The following is an 11,679-nucleotide window of genomic DNA, read 5'->3' on the forward strand; positions in this document are numbered from 1 at the left end:
AAATTTATTATATCCTCTTCTGATCTACATGCCCTCTCATCTGCTCACATAAATTTTATAAATCAACAAAAAATTAAACCTCCACATTTATAGAATAAATGAAGAAAAAAAAATTGATTTTCCGACAGGCCGCGGCTCACCGGGTGATGCACTTTTTATTTGCACTATAAATACCTGCAAGTATACATAGTAGGTATAGTATAGCAAAAGTTTAGTACCGGATATCGAACACGGGGAAGACGTACACAAAGTGTCTATCTTCTACTAGAACTCAATTACTATCTGGAGAAACAAGAATTTTTTTTGAAAATTTTTGAAAACAGAAAATATTAAAAGCAGTAACCAACTAAATGCAAGCAAATCACGGAGAGAAAAGTATAGAGATAAGAGAATTCCAGGGATGTGCTTTCACTTTTATGGTTATACAAATTCCAAACTACAATACCCTAGCACAGTTAATACTTTGAAAGGACGAGTCACCTAGCTTATGCTCATGCGATACAAACGTTGATTACTAACATTAGGGTTGTCAATCCTAATACGTAACTCCAAAAAGCTCCTAAGACCCTTGAAAAGTCCTCACTCTCAATTAACAGTGCCGTTTTAAAGGAAGCTAACTGTAGTGTCTACTAAGTGGATCTAACTCGCTAGAACTCTGTCACAGTTATGAAGCAAGTTATATTAAATCATACATAATTGTGTCACTCAATTACGAAGCATCATGATTAACTTAGGGAAGAAACAAAGTAAAAACAAAACGGATATTAAATAGAAAACGGAATTGTATAACCAAAGTTGCTACTAACACATCCCTAGAATCCTATGAGTTTAGTTACACATTATTGAATAAACTAAAAACATAGATTGAAGGGAAAACAATTTGAACATAAAACTAAAGCAAATAAAATCCGTAGGTAGAATCCTTGTCGTTCTTGATGTTCTTGAAATCCTTCTCCAACTCCTTGCACAATTGAAGTACTCTAGCTTTTGATCTCTATGAATATTGCAAGTAGTAACTCTCTTTCTCTATGAATGTGTTCTCCTCCTTTTTGATGAAGCTTGAGGTCCTATTTATAGGGGAAAATTATTCCTCATCATAGAAGGAAAAGATCTTCAAAATTTGATAAGTCTTGGAGCAAATCTAGGGCTGGTCGGATTCGCCGCCTTTCTCCGGCGGGCCGCCGCACCTTGGCCGGCGGTCGCCGCGTTGGAGTCCAGAGACTCTGACCCTTCGGTGGCGGACCGCCACATGTCCTCCGGCGGTCGCCGGGCGAGACTCTTCTCCTAGCGTAAATTTCCGAGGCGGACCGCCACATGGCTCTGACCGCCGGGCGCCGGCGGTCGCCGTACAACTTCGCGGCGGTCGCTGGTCGCCGTCTGACTCCAGATTTCCTGACTATGCGTTTTTACTCCCCTTTTCGGCTCAAATATGCACATTTCTCACAAAACACGTCAAAATACCAAAATGTATAAAATATGCAAATAATGGACATGTAGAGTGATTTTGATAGTAAAAACGAACCAAATAATGGCCTTAAAACAGTGCAAAATCCGAGCGTATCAACTCCCCCAAACTTACATTTTTGTTTGTCCTCGAACAAAACACTAAAGACACAAGAATAGACGCACGGAATGCACAAGGACTAGACGTCATAATTGCCTCAAAAGATGAAAGAATAGATTAAGCATGAATTAACACAATCAAATCAAGCAAGGCTTAATAGTACACTTTCATTACGAACTCGTGGAACACCTTGAATTCAAGCACTCACATGTGGCAAACTTCCAAAGATGGGAAGTGTTCTTTCTCTCACTCTCAAAGTGTATAAAGGTAAAGTGTATATCACTCAAATCATGCATCATGCAAAGTTTACCATAGGCTTGCTCAAAGTCTAATCCCTCCTCTACTCAATGTGATTAAGCATCAAAAGTCCGAAAGGTCTTTATTTTCTGTTGTAACGTAGGCTCTTTGGTAGGTGAGGAATATTTGGCTAAAAAGTGACTCAAATACAAAAATATCCCAAGTAGAGTTAAGATGACTCCACTTTTCTAAAACTTAAGGCACTTCTAACACTTTATTTTTCTCCTTCAACTTACTTTCAATCCTTCGAATTTTTTTTTTTTTTTTTTCACAACCTTTCTTTCTCTTTTTTTTATAAGCATCCTTTATAGAATCAAGCACATATTTTGAATTTTTTTACTATTTCACAACTTGTACTTTTCAACATTTAAGCACACTACTTTTCTCTAACTTTTCTCCTTATCTCTCCATTTCCTTTACAAAAGAAGATAACAAAAACTATACCAACCCAAGGAATTGTCCCCATTTATTTTGGCTTCCAAAGAAAAGGCTTAAAGGCTCAAAATTGGCTCCAAAGGAAAAATTTGAGAGGGTCGAAAATTTTGGATATAAAAGTAGCTAAGAAAAGACGGCCTAACATCCTCCTAAATCAACTTAAACACTATGTAAACTTAGGCAGACTAGGAGCAAGTTCTAGAAACATATACATGCATACAGATAAATCACACAAGAAAGAATTTAAGGCTCAAATCTCACAAGGTATAAGCACGATTCAAGGCGAACAAGCAATTCACTAATTATGCACCTTTCACCAAACCATCATATCAAAACGTTAAGCCACACTTAAACATAAATGGAATATAATATCATTGGCAACTCGGTCTAATGTGTCCCTAAGCATGCGTGTTTCTAAGTTCTTCATGTTATGTTCATGACATGGATTCAAGAAAACATTTTTAGAACACAAAAATTAAAGCAAAAACAAACAAAAAGAAAACCCTAAACTCACGGTCCACCACTTCATCCCCCCAAACTTATTTACAACAAAGTGTATAATAAGTTTGTAGAGTCGGTAGGGACGTGAGTATACTACTGAAAAAAAACGTACCCTGAAAAATTTCGCGTAGAGGTTGAGCGGGGCGAAAATTCGAAGAATTTCGAAAAATCGCGGCTGGAAAATTGTGCCTAGGTGGCGGTCCGCCGCAGCTGTTCGGCGGTCGCCGTACGTCAAAGATGCTTTCCAGCATTCAGGTGGCGGACCGCCGCAGCGCTTGCGGCGGTCGCCACGGAGAGGTCAGAACCTGCGAAAATTTTTACAAAGCACAAAATAAACCAAAACCAAAAAGATATTAAAAACTTAAACAAAAAATTTTCAAAAATGGTTGGGTTGCCTCCCAACAAGCGCTTATTTTTCGTCTTTAGCTTGACGTTCTTTGAAGCTCATGAGTTATCCCCCATCGTGAGGATTCCTTTGGGATGCCTTTGTACCAACAATCTTAGTTTCTGCCACCGCGAATGGAACCAACTTGTTGAGAACTTTCTTCCACCATTTGAATTTTCCATTCGAGGTTTTGGTCACGTAGATTTCAGGGTCATCTTGAGGTGGAGTCTTCTTCCTCTTCTTTCTCTTGGGCTTTTCCTGCAAGATAGGCTTAGTAGGATTAGGCTCGCCCTTTTTAGGAGCTTGAGGTAAAGTGTTAACAATGAAAATAGTAGGGTTAGAAGGATCTTCCCCTCCAAATGGATCATAAGGCTTAGACAATTCGGTCACCATGACCTCCCTGCAATCATGCTCCATCTTAGCTTGTTTCGCCTCTTCATACTTAAGCATCGCGCTTTCGATGTTGTAGGTCGACTTTCCTCCATGGTCACTTATTGTGATTTCTCCTCTACCTACATCAATAAGAGCTTTGCATGTGGCTAGAAAATCTCTGCCTAAGATTAGAGGTACATTCTTGTCTACTTTCATATCAAGAATAATGAAGTCGGCAGGAAAGATGAAATCGTCTACCTTCACCAAGACATCCTCAATCATACCCACCGTTTTGATGGCCGTGTTATCGGCCAACCTTATGGTCACATCCGAGGTCTTGAGTGGCCCGATGTTGAGCTTTTCATAGTACTTCAGCGGCATGATGTTGATGCTTGCTCCCAAATCACAGAGGGCCTTATCAACTTTTTCTTCTCCAATTCGGCACCTAATGATGAACTGGCCCGGATCTCTTTGCTTCACTGCCCTTTCCTTTTGGATGATCTCGCTGCAATGATGCGGTAGCTTAAGGTCGGCTTTAGTCGGCTTTTTCTTCCTCATCACCGCTTCCCTCAAAAGTTTTGCATATTTTGGAATCTCCTGCAACGATTCAACAAGTGGAATGTTAGTATGGACCTTGCAAAACATGTTAAGGAATTGCTTGAACTGCTCTTCAAGCTTGAACTTCCTCTTTGGCTGAAAAGGGAGTACAATCCCGTTGTGCCGCACGAGCTCCTGTTTAGTGGACGATTCTGCCTTCTCAGTGGCGGCCCGCCGCGGGGTGTGCGGCGGTCCGCTGGGTGTCGGGCAGTCCTCAAATTTCGTTCCGGAGGTGCTGCCTTCGTCCTTCTTCTGCTTTGCGACCCACTTCTTGTTTATGTCCGCCACTCGTGCTGCTGCCTTTCCCTTGTCTTCTTCAAGTTTCTTGTGGACTTGGTCCATTTGATTTTGAATGTTCGTGACGGCAGTGGTAATTGTACTTATTCCTTGCTCGAGGTTGTTCACTCTCTCCTCTATAAATCCAATCTTGGCCTCATTGTTTCTTCTATCCTCAAGCATCACCTCCAAGATCTTTTGGATGCCCATCTCATATTTTTCTCCATTGGTAGGTGGCTCCACTCCTTTTTCTTTGCTCACATTGAACCCCCCATTTTGGACATATTTAACATCTTTGATGACATTCCCCTCTTTGCCTGTAGCTTCTAATTTTTCAAGTCTTGCTCTGATGGATGCCAATTCTTGAGATGTCTCATTCCCACATGGTCTCTTCACTGCATCTAGCCTTTCAGCTTTGTGCTTCTCTTTGGACCAACCCCGACTGTTGGTAGCTAATTCCTCTATCACCTCCATAGCAGCAACTCCTCCTTTCCTCAAGAATCCCCCATTCGCCCCTGAATCCAATAAACTAGAGATTTTTTCGTTAAACCCATTATAAAGGATTCCTACCTGATGGTCTATTCCAAAACCATGGTTCGGGTATTTGCGGAAGAGAGTTTTGAAACGTGCGAGAGCTTCATATAGAGGCTCATCGGATCCTTGCATGAATTGAAAAATCTCACACTTAAGCTTAAGGATGGTGCCAGGCGGGTAGTACTTGTCGAGAAAGAGTACCACTAGATCCTTCCAATTGGTGGTTTTATCTGTAGACAGACAATCATACCATTCTTTAGCAGCATCAGTTAAGGAAAAGGGAAAAAGTCTTACCCTCACAATATCATCATCAACACCATTGATCTTGATTGTATTAGCTATTTCCACAAACTTGGTGAGATGTCGATTCGCGTCCTCATTATCTCTTCCTGCGAAGGCATTTTGTTCAACCCTATTGATTAAGGGTATCCCCAACTTGAAGTTATTGGCCTCTATCTGCGGACCTGCATGAATGTCCACAATCTTACCATGACTAAACATATTCAAGACTAGAACTACCTCCCTTGCTCGTTTTTCTTTTTCCGCTTTTGCCCGAGCTCTCTCTTCTCGCATCTCTTCCACCTCCTTTCGGAGGGCGACGATAAGATCGTGGTTGGTAGGCTCCGCCATCTTATTTTCTCCTCAAGATACGTAAATCTGCACAACCTGCAGAAACTAAAAAAAATAAATAAATAAAATAAAAATAAAAATAAATAAATAAATAAAAACGAAAATAAAAAAAATAAAATAAAAATTGAAAGCAGTAAAATCCAAAGTAGTAAAATTATCCGTTTGAAGATATCACTCCAAAGTGAATTGTCTTCACCGGCAACGGCGCCAAAATCTTGATGCACTTTTTATTTGCACTATAAATACCTGCAAGTATACAAAGTAGGTATAGTATAGCAAAAGGTTAGTACCGGATATCGAACACGGGGAAGACGTACACAAAGTGTCTATCTTCTACTAGAACTCAATTACTATCTGGAGAAACAAGAATTTTTTTTGAAAATTTTTGAAAACAGAAAATATTAAAAGCAGTAACCAACTAAATGCAAGCAAATCACGGAGAGAAAAGTATAGAGATAAGGGAATTCCAGGGATGTGCTTTCACTTTTATGGTTATACAAATTCCAAACTACAATACCCTAGCACAGTTAATACTTTGAAAGGACGAGTCACCTAGCTTATGCTCATGCGATACAAACGTTGATTACTAACATTAGGGTTGTCAATCCTAATACGTAACTCCAAAAAGCTCCTAAGACCCTTGAAAAGTCCTCACTCTCAATTAACAGTGCCGTTTTAAAGGAAGCTAACTGTAGTGTCTACTAAGTGGATCTAACTCGCTAGAACTCTGTCACAGTTATGAAGCAAGTTATATTAAATCATACATAATTGTGTCACTCAATTACGAAGCATCATGATTAACTTAGGGAAGAAACAAAGTAAAAACAAAACGGATATTAAATAGAAAACGGAATTGTATAACCAAAGTTGCTACTAACACATCCCTAGAATCCTATGAGTTTAGTTACACATTATTGAATAAACTAAAAACATAGATTGAAGGGAAAACAATTTGAACATAAAACTAAAGCAAATAAAATCCGTAGGTAGAATCCTTGTCGTTCTTGATGTTCTTGAAATCCTTCTCCAACTCCTTGCACAATTGAAGTACTCTAGCTTTTGATCTCTATGAATATTGCAAGTAGTAACTCTCTTTCTCTATGAATGTGTTCTCCTCCTTTTTGATGAAGCTTGAGGTCCTATTTATAGGGGAAAATTATTCCTCATCATAGAAGGAAAAGATCTTCAAAATTTGGTAAGTCTTGGAGAAAATCTAGGGCTGGTCGGATTCGCCGCCTTTCTCCGGCGGGCCGCCGCACCTTGGCCGGCGGTCGCCGCGTTGGAGTCCAGAGACTCTGACCCTTCGGTGGCGGACCGCCACATGTCCTCCGGCGGTCGCTGGGCGAGACTCTTCTCCTAGCGTAAATTTCCGAGGCGGACCGCCACATGGCTCTGACCGCTGGGCGCCGGCTGTCGCCGTACAACTTCGCGGCGGTCGCTGTTCGCCGTCTGACTCCAGATTTCCAGACTATGCGTTTTTACTCCCCTTTTCGGCTCAAATATGCACATTTCTCACAAAACACGTCAAAATACCAAAATGTATAAAATATGCAAATAATGGACACGTAGAGTGATTTTGATAGTAAAAACGGACCAAATAATGGCCTTAAAACAGTGCAAAATCCGAGCGTATCACCGGGCCATGCAATAAGCCGCCGCGGCTCCTACCCCCCGCCCCAACGCTGACTACTCAGTTGTGGCCTTTCCATCCCCACCCCCACCCCCCGGCCGCGGCGCCATCCGTCCACCGCAACCGTGGCGCCGCTGCAGAATCTGCGGCCGCCTGGGCTCTCTTATTGTGGACACTCTAATGTAGCAACAATCAACAATCATCCTTGAGATATACTACTAGGTAGAATTAATTCCTAGTGTCAAACCGTCAACTAACATATAGTAGTTCATTATTATTGAATAATATTACATCTTAAGATTATTTTAGTTCAATCTTTATGAAATGAAGTAAAACGATTTGATAATGAAGTCCGTATATAATGAAGTAAAACAATCTAAAAATGAAATTAATTATTTGTTTGATTCATTTAATCCATTAGATTAGAAAAATGGATAGCTGAGATTTGATCTCTAGTTAGATTCTAGAAATTCCGTTCAACATTGATCACGAATCTAAGAACTTGTGTAAATCTAAGTGGATATTTACATCAGTGACATGATATATTTAACCTAGTGTACACATTGCATATTAAATCATACTTCATCCGTCCCACAAAAATATGCACTTTTTCCTTTTAGTCCGTCCTATAAGAATATACACTTTCTAATTTAAAAAAAAAAAATCTTCTCTCTCTAATGAGATGGAATCTTTATCTACTAACACTACTTTAATTATTTTTTCTTTCTACATCTCTCTTTTTTTATTTTATTTTTATCAATTGTACATTAAAATCCTTACCCAACTAAAAGCGTATATTCTTATGGGACGGTGGAGTACTTCCTATGTCTATGTCTATGTCTAAGTGAGACACTTCTATCTTGGCCCATAAATTTAGATAATGTAATGAAGTAAATTGTAATATTAAAGTTAAAGAAAGAAAAGAAAAATAGGAAAAAAAAAGAGTGATTAAAATATAATAAAGTAACAAAAAAAGTAGTTAATCATTACCAGAAATTAATATTTTTTAGACATGTTAAATTAACACAAGATAATTTATTAAGACGAGCTTTAAGATAAGAATATGCCATCTCACTCTTTTGGGCTGTTAAATAATCCACCTTTTGAACTTTAACATGATCTTATTTTATCTACCAAACAGTCAAATAATTCATATAACTCATATATTTGGGCCTTATCTAGACTATCACTTGGCCTTATCAGGCTACCAAATAAGTGGTTAAATGTTTTACTTAAACTAGGCATTCCTGACAGAAATACACATCACTTAGAAATTAGAATAAGATAGAATGTGCATATGGACTTATGGCATCCATACATGCCATGCTTAACCTCCAGTATAAATATAATTTACTTAATTATTCAAAATTAGTGGACTTATACAAAAATTATAACCATGGTTTCATGAAAAATAGTCTCATTTTTTCTATTTTGGGTGTTCAATAAAAATTATTCAATTTCCAAAAATGAAAAAAATTATCTCACATCCTTTATCCATACTTTATTCATTTTTTTCCTTTTTTCTTATTGTACTAATTTTTCATGTAATCGTGTCTCATTCACATATAGGCTTATTTTTCATGGACGAAGGGAATTCTAGTAAAAACCAGTGACGGAGCCACCTAAAAACAAAAAGAATTGATTCAATACATTTATTATGTGTCCATAGGTACTTATATTGGATTTGAATCTGATTTTGGAAACCACTGTGCCTCCAAAATTTATCATCATAATGTGTTTAGGTATGCTCATAAATAATTCATGTTTTTGATCCGGTGGTAACAACGCTTCTTTCGCAGTAAAAGACCCAAGTTCCGATCCCTATTATTAGAAATGGGCCACTCACCCCTTAAAAGGCCTCATAAGGGGGAGGGTTATCCACACTTATATAGATTAGATTGGATCATCACCAAGTCGATGTGGGACAGAATTTAGAGAGTTTTAACACCTATTGATGCTTCCCATGTACTTTATTGTGTTATTTTCTTTTTTATGCATTTTTATACATTTAATTTTTTTGTTTTTTTAATATTCTAATGCATTTGAAACCTACACAATTCACATATATATTTATTCTTTTCTGTTTTTTTTAATCTTTATAAGCATTTTTTATACCTTCATCATTTGAGCCTTTTAAAAATATTTAAAATATTTTAATGCATTTGAAACCTACAACTCACACATATATTTATTCTTTCTGTAATTCTGTTTTTCAGATCTTTAAAGGATATTGTTATATCTTCATCATTTTAGCTTTTATAAAAATATTCTAATGTATTTTAATTTCACATCGTTTCAACATAATATATAGAAATAATTTTTTATCTTTCCAATTCTCTTCTAATGCACATCCTTATGATATTTTAATAAAAATAAATAAAATAATCAATTACGATTTAGAAAACAAAATTAAAGAAAATAAAAGGAATTAGTTAGATTTTGAAGCTTCGAAGCGCTAAAATATGTATACCCAAGTCAAAACTTACATTGATCCCATTCTGATGTAAAAATGTAAATGTAAACAAACACTTAGATGTAGAAAAATCAAAAGAAAAAGCAACACAAATTGCAAAATTGAAAGCAAATGAAAGATATTAAGAGTGCAAAAATGACTAGTTACATTCAGATCTAGAACATTAGATGTAAGAGTGGAGCTGCAGAAACACTGGTTAAGTAATTCTACACTCATCACTTTATTTGGTGATGGCGGAGCAGCATGGTGTCTACTGTTAAGTCATTTTTGGCGAAGTTGGTGGTTAGTGTTTTCAAGTTAGTTTCCAACAACTTCATATTTGATTCTTGGTAAATAGGAGTAGTCGTAGTTTCTTATTTATTCCCATTTTTTGCGATTTACTTATACATGATTTTTTATTTTTAGTTTAAACATTGTTATAACACTCTATTTTCTTATAAATACACGATTTAAACATCAATTACTACACAGTGGTGGACGCAGAAAATTTTAATGGTAGGGGCTTAACCATATACTCCTTCCATTTCATAAAAACAGAAACTGTGGTAACGGAGTTTTAATGCAAAACGTAAAAGAAAATAAAAGAAAAAATGGGTAAAATAAGATATATGAGGAGAAAAAGGTAGTAAAATTAGTGTTAGTGGATTGTGGGTCCATTTTTTAAAATAAAAAGATTCTATTTTTAAGAAACGGTTCAAAAATGAAAGAATTTATATTTCTTGTAAACTGATGGAGTATTATACTCTTCTATCAAGTTAGTTGAGTTGTATTCCTTTTTGGGTTGTCTCAAGGTAGTTGAATCATTACTTTTTTGGCAAAAAAATTATCTTGTCTCATGCTTTATTCTCTTTTCATCTCTCTTACTTTATTATCTCTGTACTTTATTTTCTTCACTTTAACATTTAACACATCAATATCCTAAATCATGTGTCCAAAAGAAATTTCCAACTATCTTAGAACGGAGGAAGTATTATATATATGAAAAAAATAATACTCATATCATAAAAAAAAAATCATACTCCATACACTAGTCTAACCCATCATAAATTTAACATAGCTAAAGGAATTAAGGAAGTTAAGGAAGTGATTTACGTGAGAAGAACTTGAAAAGTAGAAAAAAAAAATCTTTGTTAAGCATTTTAGCTATATTTGAAAGTATTTTTAACAATTTATGCAACATAACAAAAGGAATTAAGGAAGTTTTCATTGATCAAAATTTATAGCGTGGATAAATTTCATAATTTTATAAGAAAACATTAATTGGAGCTCAAAAGTCAAAATGGTACTTTTTAAATGTGACTTTCAATATTATATTACTTACTTCTTCCCTAAAGTTTCGTCAGCCATTTTCTTCTTTCATTATCTTCTGCAAATTTTCGATTCTCAAAATTTGTTCAGCCCCTTCACATCATTCAATTCTAGAAATTTAGTCTTCAATTATATTGGTTTGGGAAGGACTGAAAACTGTTTTCATTAATATTCAAAAAATTTATAAATAGAAAAAATATGAAAAAAAACTTGTTGGGGAGGGCTTAAGTCCGCCACGCCACTGCTACTACATATGTTTCTAGTTTCATTTATCATTCATGTCATAACTATTTTCAGTGGTGTTGGTGCCAGAAAACACTTTACTACTTCAACATTAAAATAGGCTCCCATCATTGAAATCCTGACTTTGTCATTGCATGTTCCATTAACTTTTTTCTTTTTATCACGTTCAAATTTTACAAATTATGCATTAAAATACTTGTCATCTCAAATATGTCTATTTTTGTAGAACGGGGTGGGGTGAGTACATGCTTATAGTAGTCTCTACTAAATATGCAGTTAGTTAATCAGATTGTAAATATTATTTGATTACTACTATGATACAATGACATTTGGAGTGATACTATGATTGATAAATACTCTATCAAGCGAATTTTTGCCATGGAAGTCCTTATCGGATTTGGTTAAAATCGATTAATAATCTATTTGAGATTGAG

The sequence above is a fragment of the Salvia hispanica genome, chromosome 5, assembly GCF_029641045.1.
Source record: "Salvia hispanica isolate PSC_SH4W2 chromosome 5, Shi_PSC_v1, whole genome shotgun sequence".
Lineage (NCBI taxonomy): Eukaryota > Viridiplantae > Streptophyta > Magnoliopsida > Lamiales > Lamiaceae > Salvia > Salvia hispanica.